Consider the following 16,625-nt stretch of genomic DNA (forward strand, 5'->3'; position numbering starts at 1 on the left):
TGGTAGACTTTCGATAATCATAATTTCACTTTGATTCCTTAATAACCACTGTGAGGGTAGAGACTGTGGAAAAATATGATGCATAAACCTAAAAGAGTAAGGATTCTCGTATTTTAATGTTAAAATCACAGTAAATTTCTATTTTAAAAACCCAAAACTATGATCTCATGAACTACAACTTATTTTTAATATTTTGAAGAATATTTAATATATAATAAAAGAAAGGTGCATAGCGTCTACTGAAAATAATGAAATACTTCTATACGAATCGAATTTATGAAGGAGTGCTTAAGAGGAGGAATAGAAAATCGAAAAAAATGGTCGTTCATCAAAATAGTATACAGTTGTTGACTGGGGTTTAGGGTTCCAGTTGATCAAGTCTAAATGGCTTGTGTTGTGATAAAAGGTGGAACGCTATAAATTTAGAACAGACATGTCAAAAATTTTTCTTAAAAATTTTCAAGACCCTTTTGGATTTTTTGTAAGTAGACTTTTATCTCTCTCTTAAAAAAAGGGGGGGGGGACGAAACAATGTTTTACATACCCACCTGTATCTTTGCTCAGATACGTAGTCTAACATATTTTATTACTTATAGATATATATTCTAATTTGTTACTGACTTGTAACAGACATATTTGCAATTTTACTTATTAACGTATTAAAGTTACATTTTTCAAAACTCATAGGTATAATTTTGAAACCATTTTTGAAATCACTGTGTTGATCGTTGAACAGACAATTAAGTGCCAAATTCTTCTATCTAATATTGTTATATTGCTCAGTGTTCTACGAAGGAAACGATTTGCAATTTAAAAATATAGAAAGATACCATTTTGGAATAAGAAATTAAATCCAAATAGAACATTTGTTAGGTGCACTGATGACTTAAGAATTGATGCAGGATGCTGTTTATAAAAATACTCCTGAACGAAATACTTCGAAAGTAAGCTTCCAAAGTCAATTTCCTATAGAAATATAATGCTAGATCATTATTGTGCATTTATCTCTTTACCTTGAAAGGAAAATGTAGAATGCTCATAGACATAATCTAATTTCATTGTTCTGAAGAAAGGCTTATTAGAAATAATATAAAGGCATACTTGATTTCCTGAAGAAAAGGAGCAAGTATGCGACATTTGATTGGTGAAGCAAGGTAAGCTTCCACCACCCTGTTTTATACAACGCCGACTTTGTAAAACTACAGAAATCCTTTCCTTTTTCCTCTTGAATATGTCCATCTATGGCTTTGTCTGCTGCTGCCCAATTGTCTAAATGCACTGAACTTTGAGAAGCTTTGCCTTTATACATCATGTTTTGAGCGAGATTTTCCAAAAAAAAAAATAAATTTTGGAGTACTATTTTACGTTGCGTAATTTTCAGTTTTGTCTTATCATCATCAGTTAAAGTAACATTCTATCGGAGGCAAATGTTTACTAAACGTGTTTTTTTTTTTGAAAATGACATGCAACATTAATTGTCTCATTTATTTTATAGAAGTCTACGTAAAAAAATAGACTCTTTAGGTTGTTTATTTATGTTTTCCAGAAAAAAAATATATCAGTATTGAATGAAGTGATGACATTTCTTAAGCATTTTTAAAAATCGATTAATTGATTGATTGTTACCGTTGTAGTTTTAAATCCCTTGCAATATTTTTTTATTCGTTTAATATACGTAATTTTAATCCTTTGCGTAAGAGTTTGTTTAATTTATCTAATATATATTTTCCACAACAATATCAATATCAACTGTTTCCTTGTATGAAATTCCTAATATACACATATTTTGTGACAACTTTCAATACAGGGAAGGAAACTTAGATCTGATAAAAAAAAACTTTCATATTTACCTTTGCCCTTATCTTATCTCTCTTTTATTTCAGTAAGTAGTAATCGTTTAAATGTACTTGATTTTAAGTTGAAAGAGAAAACCTGGATATATGAAAACGAAATGCTGTATCATAGAGTATACAAAAACTTTTTGGGGCTCATGGGAAAAGGAAAGTTTCTTTTTTAACAAACCCTGTATCACATGTTTTGTAATGACATGTTTTTGAGGAAATACGATTTCAAATTATCTCAAATAATATCTAGTTTCCAATATAAAATCTTTTTAGAGTTTGTTATCACATTTTGCCTTGACCTCGACACAACATGTAATAATGCAAGATGTGATAAGACAGAAAAGTATGTTATTACACTTTGTATATTATATTCTGCGCTGATCTGGACGCAAAATGTAATAACGCAGAATATTGTAAGCCAAGGAAGTGCGTTATTACAATTTGCTGATCCCGACGCAAAATATATTAATCTAAAAAAATATGTGTTATTACATTTTGCGTTATTATATTCTGCGTTAATCTCGAAGCAAAATGTAATAAAGCAAAGCATAACAATCTCAGATTATTACATTTTGCAACATTATTACATTTGCGTTGTAATAGTGGTAATATTTCTTTTATCAGGATAATATTTGAAAATCCATGTTCATTTAAATGCCTCTTTGTGGCCTGTTGACAAGGGATGCTAACCTTGTCGACACTTGCTGACAACTGATCCATCCTCTTATTTTTCCAGTGATCTACGTATTTCACCCTTTAACGAAAAGGATACTTTACAGAATTTATGGGATTGATCACTCTTCCAGTTCCTTTTCTTCATCATATACAATTGTTGACGGTAACTTAATGATGAAGCGTTCGCTTCGTGATCAGGAAGCCTAGGCTCGATTCTTGTTCGCCGCTCCGCGTCAAAATCTTAGATGTAAACTTGGTATTGACTGTTCCCTCGCCAAGCAACCCGGCATTAGAAGTTTCGGATGAGACCTTAAAAAAATCGAGGTCCCATGTCAGCGTAGGCGTTGGCACGATAAAGAACCCTCGCCACTCAATGGTCCTGAGTGCCGGGGATAAGTCTATATTTGAAGCCGTTCACTGGAAAAAGTTGACGTTTCTTTAAAAGTGAAAAGTTATCGAATTGGACGTCAAAAAATAAAAAAAAATAAAATCAATCATCTTTAAATATACTTGTCCTAAGAAAGAAATTTTCAAATAAATGGAAATCTTTTGTTTTGAAAGAAGAAAATACTCTAAGACATTCAACGTCTTTCTCCGTCTGAACTCGAACTCTTCTGAATTTTCCCAGACCAGATTTTTAATTTAAGCAATTGAATGGGTTTTGTGTCTCCTGATTAAAAAAAAAAAAAAAAAAAAAAAAAAAAAAAAAAAAAGCAAACAGAGTTTAAGTATTATATAAACCTAAAAGCTCTCTCTCTCTCTCTCTCTCACTTCACATTTTCGAGATAAGAAGATGCACTACACGAGTTATGTTTTTATAAGTAAATTATAAAGAAGACGAGCATTTATCAAGCTCTCAACTCCATGGAACTACACAAATTTTGAGCAGAGCAAAGACAGACCTCTAAAATTATCAGAGGTGGGATCAAAGCTTTGGAGGAGTAAGCACCCCTGTCGCCTCGCTTAAGAAATTGTTCTTTAAACAGGAAAATTAAAAGAAAAGATTTATGTCACTATACACCTCTGTAAATGTTAATCAATTTTTTATTCTTACACATCTCTTAAAATGAACTCCATCGGATTCAAAAGTATCATACATGTATATATTACCTAGAGTAACTGTTATATGTACACAGGTGACGCCAATGCAGAGGACTTTTAGTGAAACCTTCATCGCCTCCAATTGTCTCGATATACTACCTGTTTAACACAATAATTTTGCAAGGAAGCATTATGCGTTTTCATTCTTAAAAGATTTCCTGTTTAACTTCGCATTTAGTATTTTTTTCCCTTTGTCATTAATGCACGTATGATAAAGAAAAAAAAACTGGAGATATCAAACAGTGATAAATATTTTTAAAAAATTGACAAACAATACAAATTTGTGAACAGAGCATAAAATACTGGCCCCCGTAAATTCCAGAGGTGGTATCAAGTGCCTAGGAGGAGAAAACATCCCCCGATAGGAACCCTTTGTATTGATCTGGTAAACGGAATAATCCCTAATAAAAAAAGACCTAACAATTGATATCCTTTCGACGACAATCATGTAATAAACAGTATGCAAAAAACCTGGTTCATATAGCCAAAGGTGATTTCCTGGAGGAAAAACTCAACGTAATAAAACATATATAAAATTCCAGGTTCATAGAGCCGAGGGTGTTTTACCGTAGAACAGCCAGAGATTCTGAACAAAATCCTAATATTCAATAAAATCTTATGAATTTTAGAAACATATTTGAAAAACTAAATGATTTTTTCGTAAATTTACATGTACGTCATGCTTATTAGAAAACAAAAATGCAGACACATACATGATTTCATTTTCATCGATATTTTATTAATATTTAGAGATTGTTTTAAGAAAAAAAAAACTGTGTATATTACATAATCAACAAAAACTTATGATAACAAGTATATTTATCTTTTTTTTTTAAACTCGATCTTTTACGTAACACACTAAGCTACGCTAAATAGATTCAATCTATTCAAACTTTATGTTACATATATGTATTAGTTAATTTATAAAGAAAGAAAATCATGCATTATTACGGTGCCGCATTTCTTACAACAAAAATTATGCTCTAATACGTTACAGCTTTTCATAAGCGTACAAAAAACGTAATATAAACAAAAGTTGACCTGTAAGTAATACGTTATAATACATTAGATCAGTTTTATTGACTTCACATATCTACACTATAGTGTACTTAAACGTAATCATTTAGAATAAAAATCTATCAACACTAGAAGAACCGTGCTGTATTAATGCGTGAAAGTATGGAAAGTTTATATAGAATATATAGTGAAATGAAAAAGAATTGTATATTACGTTGTGGCTGTCCTCCACGCAAAAAAAAAAAAAAAAAAAAAAAAAAAATCCTTGGTTATATGAACTCTGAATTTTATATTACGTAACGGCTGTTCAGCTCTAGAAGTGCCTGGTCGTCGAAAGAATATAAAATATGTCAAAGTACGACCCAATGTTATGTTGTAAATGGTGTTAACGAAATGCTAATTTTGAAAATGTTGTTATTGAAATCTCCATAACATCAGCTTTTTTGTCAGTAGCCTGCCTCGATTAAAAAAAAAGATCGTTCTCCGAACATGTTAATGACTATCGAATATATAAGGGGACAAAAGCACCATATGCAGGCGATAGTGGAATATAAGTACATAAATAAGAAAAGTTGACGATTGAATAGCCGAAGTCATCTCGTTTTTCATTCAATTTAGTTGTTAGTTGGTCTTAATCTTCTACAGTCAGTAAAACATCTGGATATAAATCAGATTTGGCAGACTCTGTGGTGTCTTTTATGTCGAGTTTACTGGGATATATCGAGTCGACATATGAATCGAAGTATCTATTGGTAATTGAGAAAGCGTCGTCGATATATCTGTATATCGAGTTGAAGACCACAGTAAGTGTTTTCTTCTTCTCATGTAGAAGTTTTCGTTAAATTTTGGTTCACTCTAACAAAACTGGTTCTTTAATATACTGGTTACAGAACAAACTCAAGATTATTGCACTCCTTTATAACAAAATCTTAATAGTTTTAATAAAATAACTTCGTCAAAGTAACAAAATAATATTCTGCTAACTGAAAAATAGTTGTTTATTTTAAAATAAAATTAATGTTCCTTAGTTTGTATTACCTTGCCAAGGAGACTGAGCTCGTTTTTTGCTCAAAGCAGGCGAAATGAGAACACATGTATTAGAATGAATAATGTCATTTATTTTGTAAATGACGAAAAGATATATACAAAACAGGAGGTCATTCATAAACATGTAACTATAGTAATAACACATGTGGTGCTGAACACAATCATGACCCCCTATAATACTACATATGAAAATAAATATCTACACAAAACAACAGATAGGGGGCCAAAGGACTAGAGATATTATGCAACACATGTACAAAAAATACATGACAGACCCCCTACTGTAAACACATATGTAAAAAATAGTAGCATCAATAAACTGCCTGCCCACAAAAAAGGTGGGTAGCCTCAAACACTTAGGCCACAAATCCAATTAAGAATTGGATCCACCCACTCAAAGGCTGCTTGGCAAGGATTATGACCCTAAGGAAAAAATGACATGTAAAAAGGATAACATTATATACATAAAATACAAGCGCAGATCATAACATTTTTGTAATAGCTGAAAGCAGAGACTTACAAACAGTTAAAGGACATAAAAACAATATGGCTTTCTTGAAGAACAACTTCTGTTCTCTGAAACAAGTGACAGCAGACAAATTCTGACCTGTCAGACATACAAAAATTTAAAAATAATCAAATACACATGATAAGGTGAGAACAAAATAATACTTAATTTAATCACAGCAGCAAAAGTTCTGCCCAGAAAAACTATGCCAACTAAAGACATTCCTTGCATACATAAGGTAAGCTACTGTGGTTCGCATCAGTGTTATACATAACATCAAAGGACTTTACATAATTATACACATAGCATGAAAGCCCAAGCAAAATTTTTTTGGTGTTTCTTACACCAAAGAACAATGTCTTATGACAGCAGACAATTTCTGACCTGTCAATCACATCCGGTAAACCAGCAAGGTCATATACATCACACAAAATAGATATTTCACTAAAATGAAAAAAAAGGTCACATCCTATCATCAGGAACAAGAGCAAGCAATTGCTCCAGAAATGACAACATGACTGCTTTTTAAAATATGGTAAATTAGTAACGGGAGGAGAATAAACCACTGCATAAATACTACAAAAATTGTACATAAATTAATTACAGAATGATATTCACAGCAGACAATTTCTGACCTGTGAACTTAATGACAACAGACAACTTATGACCTGTCTTTCATATTCCCCCTTGACATATTCCAGAGAAATTGGCAGCAGCCAAATGCTGACCTGCCACATGTAATTACTGAAGGTAGCTTAAGGGGGTCACCTTGTTACTTAAAAACGGAAGGAGTTGATACGTATATACCTGCGAAAGGGATCAGAGTTCCATCGACCTAATTTTTGAATGAGGTTTTCAGAATAGCCCAAGGAAGCTGCATATGTGGCTGCGCCTTTTCTGAAAATATGACCCTTAAAATTGTTTGGAATAAGCCCAATAAACTCTACTGCTGATTTTAAATGAGTAGTAACTTTTGCATATGAAATTTTGAGAGCATCGTTTGTTTGAAATAATGGGCCAGATGTGTGTTTTGAATATTGGAAATATTCAAAAAGGGCATGTGCCGGACAAAACGGTGAACCCTGAATAGCTTGAAGGGAAAATACCAAAGGGGTATGCTGCTTATTTGTTTTGAACTCACGCATTATGATTTGAACTGCTGACAATGTAGACCCTATATAGTCAAAAGTGACATCTGTTTGTTGACTGCATGCACAGCAGCCTCATTATCTGACATAAACAATATTTTCTTATTAGCAAGACTTGGTCCCCAGATTTCAAGAGCTATGACAATAGGGAATAACTCCTTTATAGCTATCTGATGGTGTTCTAAATCTGTTACCACATCCCAGACAAGAGCGAAGCATTCCCTACCAAGAACTCCTGCAAAACCTATAGAACCGGAAGCATCTGTATACAACAGTGCTTTATCTGATGATGTGAAAACATCTGGTAAAATTACAGACTTCCCATTATAATTTTCGATAAAATGAGATCACATTTGTATATCAGCCCTTGTTTCACATGTAAGTCTGATAAAATGAGAAGGATTAGACACACCACAAGTGAAATCTATAATGCGCCTAAGAAAACCCCGGCCAGGTACAACTACTAAACAGGCTGTAGCTCTTTAAGGGTAATCTTTTTCCTATGCTTTACTTCTTGCAGCTTATTTCGTATCTTGACAAGCTTTGCCTCAGGCAACCGACATTCTACAACATTTGAATCAACTTCAATGCCATAAATTGTTAATATGGTTGTTGGGAAATGGGTTTTTTTTTTTTTTATTGGAATACCTGCTTCATTGCATATTGCCAAAAACTGTTGTAAATCTAAAAAACACTTATCTGAATCTTTTGGACCAAAAGAAAAAATCATCCAGCATGTGAGACATGCCTGCAGCATCAAATTTTGTACACATAGCCCATTGTAAACCTTTACTAAGGGATTCAAAGATCTGACAAGAACTGCTAGCTCCCATGGGCAGACATTTATCATAAAAATAAAGACCTTGCCATGAAAAACCGAGAAGTTTGTAATCTTCGGGGTGTACAGGTACAATGCGGAATGCATCTTGAATATCTGTTTTTGCCATGAGAGAGTCCTTACCAAATTGCCTTAACAGGGCTGTAACATTGTCAATCGAATCGTACTGAACAGTGGCACGCTCTTGAGGGATTTGACTGTTAACAGAATTGTGTTTTGGAAATGATAAATCATGCATTACCCTAAATTTTCCTGCCTCAGATTTTGGTACAACTCCCAAAGGGGATGAAACAAAACATTCGAAAGGTTGGGATTTGAAAGGACCAGCAATTCTACCCTTCTGTAAGCCTTGATCTATAAAGTCATCTATAACTGATTGATAATCTGTTGTACTTTTATGATTTTTTGAAATTGTTGGAGTGGGTAGACCTACACAACCTAGTTTAAAACCTTGATTAAAACCATCGATCAGAAATTTAAGTTTCTGTGGGTCATAACCCTCCAAGACTCTATTCAGATTTTTTTGCTTTGACGGGCGTTGGGAGGTTTTGTGAAACTTGATTTTGGGGTATCTGGGCATCTTGATTTGGGGTGGTTTGATTTGCACCGCATACATATGTGTTGAAAGAGGCAAGGGCTTCTACTGCAACGTTCACCCTTGTTGAATTGAAAACAGAATCTCGTTCGAAAGGGCTGATTCTGTTGCGGCTTTTGAACTTGAAATTTTGTTGTTGCAGCTTTAAGGCGCAACTTCTGAATTGGGTTTTGCCATGGAACATTCATTGATTCCCTAAGTTTCCTAAACTGTTCGTCGTACAATCTGAATGCATGATCACCATGCAAATACTGCACTTCACGGATCATGTGGCAGTATTTAAGAAGGTTAGGGGCCTCATTGGGGAATTTCTCAATATAAATAGCTGCAAAATTGAGAAACGCGTCAGTCCACTGACCAAGAGTGATAGGGACTTTGGACTTGTGGCCCTGATGCAAGTTAATCACCCCTGTCGAGATGGTTACAGAAAGAGGTTCCTCTTTCGTACTAAGTAATGATTTTAAATCAATAAACTCATTGTTCCAAATCTTTTGTTTCAGTTTAATAGATACTGAGGCACCCAATGGGATACCATCTTTCATGTCCACACTAAGTGTGGATGACCTTGCTGGCTCACCTAAAAACACCTGGGCCCGGTTGTTCAAAAGGTGGTTAAATTTAACACAGTGTTATTTCTGTGTTAACAAGTGTGTTAAATTTAACCACATGATTAAGTGTTGTTCAAAGGTGTGTTTGTGTTAACAAGGTGTTAAATCTGTGTTAAATTTAATCCACCTACGGTAGGTAGATATAAGAAGTTAACACCGTGATTAAATATGGCCGCTAATTTTCTTATTCATCCGCCTGGACCCAGAAAACAGCGTGTTTTTAGACTACACACAAATATAGACGGGTGGTCTGATGAAGAATTAAGAAGAAGGTACCGATTTGGTCAACATGGCATAAATTTTATTGGGGATGTCATCAGAAATGATTTAGAAAGAGCCACTAAAAGGAACAGCGCACTTAGCGTCCAACATCAATAATGATAACCTTGCGCTACCTTGCAAGTGGTAGTTTTTTGCAGGTTGTCGGGGACACCCTAGGTACAATTAATAGAATACAGTACATATACTATGTAAATGTTAAAATGAAGTTTAATTAAAGTTAAAAATAATAATGACACAGTGCATGGAAAATTTCATGGGTATATATCGCATGTATTAAACGTAAAATGCGGATTAAATAGTCTATCCATAATGAAAAAAAATATATACAGATTACTCAAATTTGAACAGGGTTTGACAAAAGTACAGTTTCTCGCACCGTTAAAAGAGTCACAGAAGCACTGGTTGCTAGAGCTGACACATTTATAAAATGGCCCGACGCAACAGCAAAGTCTACGATCAAAACGGGCTTCTACCGCATGGCAGGTTTCCCCAATGTAATCGGGTGCATCGATGGGACTCATGTACGGATCCAGGCCCCTTCACACGACGAAAATTCCTTCGTGAATAGGAAAGGATTTCACAGCATCAATGTCCAAGCTGTATGTGACCACGAAGGTATCTATCACTGACCTTTCAAAGGCCCCTTGTGTCATTTTCGTTCGATGTTTTGTTTTTTTTTAATGTCATAAAATTTATAATTTCTAGATACAATGAATTCAAAGGTTTTTCAATCCTCCTTCTACAATCCCTCTTTCATTATTATCGTATTAGTTGTTTTCAATTCGTATTCAATGTTTTAAATGATTTTTTAAAGTGATATATGCATGTAATCTAGATTAACCTCCCCTTCGAAAAATGTGGCGGATCCAACCTTTGATTATTTATTTCACTAAAATCAAGAAGACATCATTGTATTGGGACTGGACCCTACATGTACAAGAAAATAAATTCAATTTCATTTTTTTAAATAAAAATTGAAAAAGAGATTCATATCAGAATAAAGTTGTTGTACATGTCTGCAAATTTAAATATTAAAAAATAACAGGAACCTATACACTAACGTTAGTATATAGGTCCCTGAAAATAATTTAAAAAATAATTAAAGTCCTATATGCCTTTCTTTATATACAATCTAGTCTTGATATATTTGTTCATTGATTTTTTTTTTAATTATTTGGTTTCTGAATTTACAACATAGAATTTGGGACATGCAAGTACTTTCACATGAAATTTTTAGGTAATTAAAATGGGGTCCTATTACCGGTATACTAGGTATCTGATTATTTATTACAACTGCAATATATCTTGGTAAAGTATATAAAATTGACCTTTGATTTATCGGAAAATTGAGAAACTGAATTATTTTGCACATTAATCAGCTCCAACCCCTATACTAGTGCAAGCTTTGGAAAAAAAAAAAATCCTGAAACATGCATGATCAATAATAATTATTATGTTTCTCTTGACTAGTAGAATGTTCCATTATTAATAATAATATATTGTATTTATATGAAAAACAGAAATTTTAAAGAATAAAGCCTGTCCTCCATATTTATATTGCTATTAAATCATGCACCACCTGTCCCCCCCCCCCTTCCTCACACAAAGTGTGTTTTAAATCAATTCAGTTACAATTTATGCATATAATCACTTTCTAGTTGTTGACATTAAACTGAATATTATAACATTTATTGCAGGAAAGCTTACAAACATCAATGCATCTTGGCCTGGGTCTGTACATGATTCCCACATCTTCAGAACATCACAGGTATTGAAGTAATATCAGGGACCTATAGGTCCCTGGTAATGTATTTATGATATTTTAAGAATGTTCTTCAACATGCAACGCATGTCCTCTATCTCTCTCTAACTTCCATAATCTCTCATATTAGAGGCACATTATATCTCTTTCATGATTTTTATCTCTCTTTCGTTCTCTCATCATATGCATTAATATTGAGAGTCTAATGACTATTAGATTTTGGAGGTTGATTTGGAATATTGCAATCTAGCATAAGAAAAGCCTGATAATATTTATTTAATTATCAGATCAGAACATATTTGGAGGAGGAGGAGAACGGTCTATTTGAAAATGGAGTTTTGTTAGGAGACAGTGGATATGCTTGCCGACCATTTCTTCTAACTCCTTATGCCAATCCCCAGAATGAACCTGAGGAGAAGTACAATCAAGCCCATGCAAGAACGAGAAGTGAAATTGAGCGCACCTTTGGGCGACTTAAATAGTCATGGCAAATGAACATAATCTGTTAATGCACTGTTCATAATATTAAATGTGCTGTTCATAAAGATTAAATTGGTCCCAAATACAATTTAGAACAAATGGTGTATGGCTCTGCATAACTACTGAAGTAACCACCTTCTTACTATATTGTATAATGCGTATGGTCCGGCATAGGTGAATAGCATATAATACTTATAGCAAAATCTTATGAACAGTATAATTCATACTTCATTATGTGTATGGTCCCACATAACTACTAAAAGAAGCCACAGCAACAAAAATTGTTAACTGAAATTTGTGTTTGTTTTTAACTACATTAGGGAAAATGAAAGCAAAAACCCTACATATGGTCCTGCATAGTCACATGACTAATATACTAATAAATGTGTATGGTCCCCCAGATACCAAGTATTTTATTTCCATACATTTTCCCCTTTTAAAAGTACAAGCACAAACAAAAATAAACAGAAGCCAGTCTACAAGTATGTAAAATTATCAGAGAAGTGTTCAAATTATAATGGCCTTAGCAATGTTTTGAAGTGAAGTATTACTGAACGAATGCTGCGCCAATATCGGTGCATAGGAGAGGATGACACAACATGGACTGATGATCTTGGGTATTGCATTTGAACCCCATCATGGCAGAGGAAATTCAAGTCGCTCCAAAAGCCTCTGTGGTGCCAAAAATAAATTCCCTCTCGTTCGGAACACCCTGCCTTAAGAAGATTCGTGGCAACGATTTTCCCATTAAAGTCACTGGAGGACGCCCAAGGTTGGCGACGCAATAGTTGTCCCACAATCACGATTGGAATACCCATCCCCTCATGTAAATTACTTGCTACTGAAAGGATATCTGTTGCCAGTTTGTTCACATCATAGCGCGAAATGTCATTTTCACCGATCTGAATGAAGCACATATGCGGTTTGCTATGAAAAGTAATGAAGTCCGATAACTGGGACACTCTTAATCCTCCTCGTGCACAAACTGACACATTAAAATTGTCTGAACCCAAATTTAAATTCATTAGCTTTGAATTTGACTCCATATAACGTTAAAGACGTGAAACAAATGAATGTTCTATCAAACAAACACTGAGACAATTCGCATCGTCCATGTTGTGGTCCATCTCCGTAACCGGTTCTAACCGGATTGCGCACTGAACAGGCGAACTGAGCAAAACAAAACAATAAGTTCAGGAGAATGTGCTAACACTCACCGTTCTCTGCCAAACAATGTTAGATAAACATTATAATGTAACTACAAGTTCCTTGTACACGGAGAACGTAACGTAAATACATACGTAAACTTTGCAAAACTTTACAAATTTCACTGCACAGATATAGCGTGGCTTCTCGTCCAAAATAAACAGATCAATAAATGACACATGACAAATTGGCTTAAGTGTACAAGTTAAAGGTCAGGTTAAACATAGGTCACAAGAAGTTTACATAATCTAAGTAAGGAATAGGGTAAAGTCAGTGAAACAAATATAAACACTGCACATGTCACATAAAAGTTATTATTTACAATAATTACTTATATCTATCACCTTTTGGAACCTCTCCAATTGACGATAATATTGTTATGACTATAAAGGACGTTGTAGAAATACGCGTTAAAATATTCTTAGAGAATGAGTAAAGTATTGATATTTATATAATCAACATGGGTTTTGATTGATTGATTGATTGCATGTTGTTTTACATCCCATTCGAGAATTTTTCAATCATATAGAGACATCACCATATACCGGTGAAGGGCTTCAAATTCTGACCTTTACTCGGCACTCAGGGCCATTGAGCAGTGATGGATCTTTATCGTGCCAACGCCTGCCGTGACACGGGACCTCGGTTTTTAAGGTCTCATCCGAAGGACCCGCAACTTTCACTTCAAAGTGCCGAGCGCATGGCGAAGGAACAGTTGCTACCCATTTTTTATCGACTTAAGTCAGTTGCGGCCAAGATTCGAACTCACGACCTCCCGATCACGGAGCGAGCGCTCTACCGACTGAGCTACCGTGAACGGTACATGGGTTTTGATAAATGGGGATTCTGCTGTTTGCATATGTATAAATTGGGTCTCTGCTGGATTCGGCCAAAGCGGCGTCAGGTACCTCAGTTGATTGTCACGTGATAAGTTAAAAAAGTAGAAGAAATATGTACGGCTTCAAATATAGTAAAAGTTCAATGATATACGGATATTTTTTTTCCATATGGAATAGGTTGTGTTTGTTTTGAGACAAAATGCTTAGCATTGAAATAATGTCAAATTAAGGAATAAAGCAACAAAGCACAGCCAGCTACTAACATGTTTCAAAATAGTACGAATAATAGTTACACCTGTTTAAAAACTCCTAATTTATATTGAAGCGGATATCGTTGATTTTTTTATATTTTCTTCGAGAAGCTACGTCTGACGTTCTAGTACGTTAGTGTACAAGTGTGCCACACTACGTCTTTATATTTAAGTCTATACATTGCATAGGTAGGCTGATATATGTGAGGGAGTGCTTAACATACCGGCCAAAATACAAACTGCATTTTTATTAATTTCTATTTTTTTATTTATCAAAAGAAAAGAATTTATTCTGCTATAAGAAATACGCTATAACATTTTTGTAAACAGGGATTTCGTGTTTTTGCTGTCGGATATGCTTATAAATTCAAAAAAATGTGAGATAAAGTCATAATATAAAGTATTAATTTATATTTCACAAATTCATGAAGACAATAACATCATAAGAACAATAAATGAGTATTACTCAGGAACATACATGTTCGGATTGTATATTACCACAAATGCAGCTCGATGCAATTTATTCGTTCTTCGTTATATAAGCATGTGGGATTAAATTCGTCATTCAAAAAAAAAAAAAAAAAAAAAAAAAAAAAAATATTTTTTTTCCTATAAAAAGCAAATAAATAACCTTTGTCTCTATTAAATATAACCTTCTTGACATACGAAAATTTAAAGCCATATAAATTTTCTGTTACCGATATCTAATCTCACTTTTATTAGTATTAAGTACAATTAAGAGCATCATTTTTTGTAGATTTTAAAACGATAATTATATTTACAAATCAATGTGATGAATTTATTTTTAAGGTCTTAAAATACATGTATTTTATTGGAACCAAACGATTTTTCTCTGTAATATTATGGACATAGTGCGGCATGGAGGAAAATTTTCTGGACATAATGCGGCAAGGGGAGCATTAGCTGGTTTTTTCTGGACAAGGTTCGGCACGGTGTGCCTTCCTGAGTATTTCAAATTCACACACACCATGCTACACCATGTACACGGTGTAGCTCAGAGCATTTCACACTGTTTGTTTTCCATCGTGCGACGGGGAACACTCGTGGCCTGTACCGTATATGTAATTCGTTGAAATTTTAAACTGAACAGCAAAGGGTATGATCAGATCTGCCTTATTATCACCACAGGTGAATCTCATCTTTGGAACGTCAGGGGTCCGGTGTCAGCCTGTTTGCAGGGAACAAGTTGACACAGGACCCCTGACATTGTGAAGACGGTAGCTCAATGGCTAAGACCATTGAGGCATGCTCTACGTATGAACAATTTCTAAAACGTGGCAAGCTATTGACAAACAAGTTGTTGAAACAAGGATATCAACAGTCACGTTTGAAGGTAATCTTTTTGCAAGTTTAACGTTCGATACAATGACCTTATCAGCACATACAACTTATAATTGAGTCAAATGCTGACTGACGTTTTTCATACTAACTGTTAGGCAATTATGTATACACTGAACTGTCTGCGGATTTTTCTTTTTTTTTCCGATCATAACAAGGAGCACACGGCGGGTGTGACCGGTCGGCAGGGGATGCTTACTTCTCCATGGCACCTGGTACCACCTCGAAATTTTGAGGTCCATATTTGCTCTGCTCCAAATTTTTATCGTTCCATTGGACTTTCCAGATTGAATGTTGTTTGTTATCTTCATATTACACTTTGAATGATAGATCAAGAGAAAATGTTTGCGATTGGCATATCCAAGAGCAGCAAGGGGTCGCGGATTATAAAGAATGCCCGAATTACCACCACCAGCAGCAGCATTCAATCTAAATCTTAAACTTTTTCTAATTTATTTATTTTCAAAACAAATTGTAATATTGGTAATTATAATTCAAATTATTTCTGATAGGATAAAATAGGAATCACCATATTTAAATATGCTGCACAATTGACCTGTAATGTATCTTATTTTTGAGAGGAGACTCGTTAAAGCTACAACTGTTTAATCACAAATCCTTTTATACAAATTATATTGAGTAGCCTGTTGCCTGACCTTAAACATTGGATTTTTTTGCGGGATGATATCATTTTTAAAATTGGATATACGGGCATAACGCATTTCAAGTAAAATCTTGATAGGATGGTCAATATTTTTTTTTATTATACTTTCATGTTAAATACTAAAATCTGATTGGTTTAGGCGCATTTAACAATTCGTAATGTTACCCTCAGCGTTAGCAACACACTTGACAACGGGTAACATTACGAAAATATCTCATGCGTTCAAATCATGCGCGTACGGTTCACCGTAGAATTCTCAAAACGTCGGTTGTGCGTTTGAAAGAAGCCGAATAAACGACGTCAATAAAAGCTTGCGTCCGATGTAGCTTACTTGAAAACTACAAACGAAAGACGAAGCATCCTTGCGAGTGCAAACTTTAGATGATAAAGGACTTTTTGAG

The 16,625-nt window shown here is 34.3% G+C and overlaps 1 long non-coding RNA gene across 1 annotated transcript; it reads left to right on the forward strand.

The window, feature by feature from the left end:
* The first annotated feature begins 10,156 nt into the window (after positions 1-10,156).
* LOC133189143 (uncharacterized) lies at positions 10,157-11,766 on the forward strand. Its single transcript, XR_009721417.1, has 3 exons — positions 10,157-10,278; positions 11,361-11,431; positions 11,713-11,766. It is a non-coding gene; the product is annotated as an uncharacterized LOC133189143 (long non-coding RNA).
* Positions 11,767-16,625: the final 4,859 nt, after the last annotated feature.

The sequence above is a fragment of the Saccostrea echinata genome, unplaced genomic scaffold, assembly GCF_033153115.1.
Source record: "Saccostrea echinata isolate AGI-Se365-2 ecotype Australia unplaced genomic scaffold, CSIRO_AGI_Sech_v1 ptg000017l, whole genome shotgun sequence".
NCBI classification, from domain to species: Eukaryota; Metazoa; Mollusca; class Bivalvia; order Ostreida; family Ostreidae; genus Saccostrea; species Saccostrea echinata.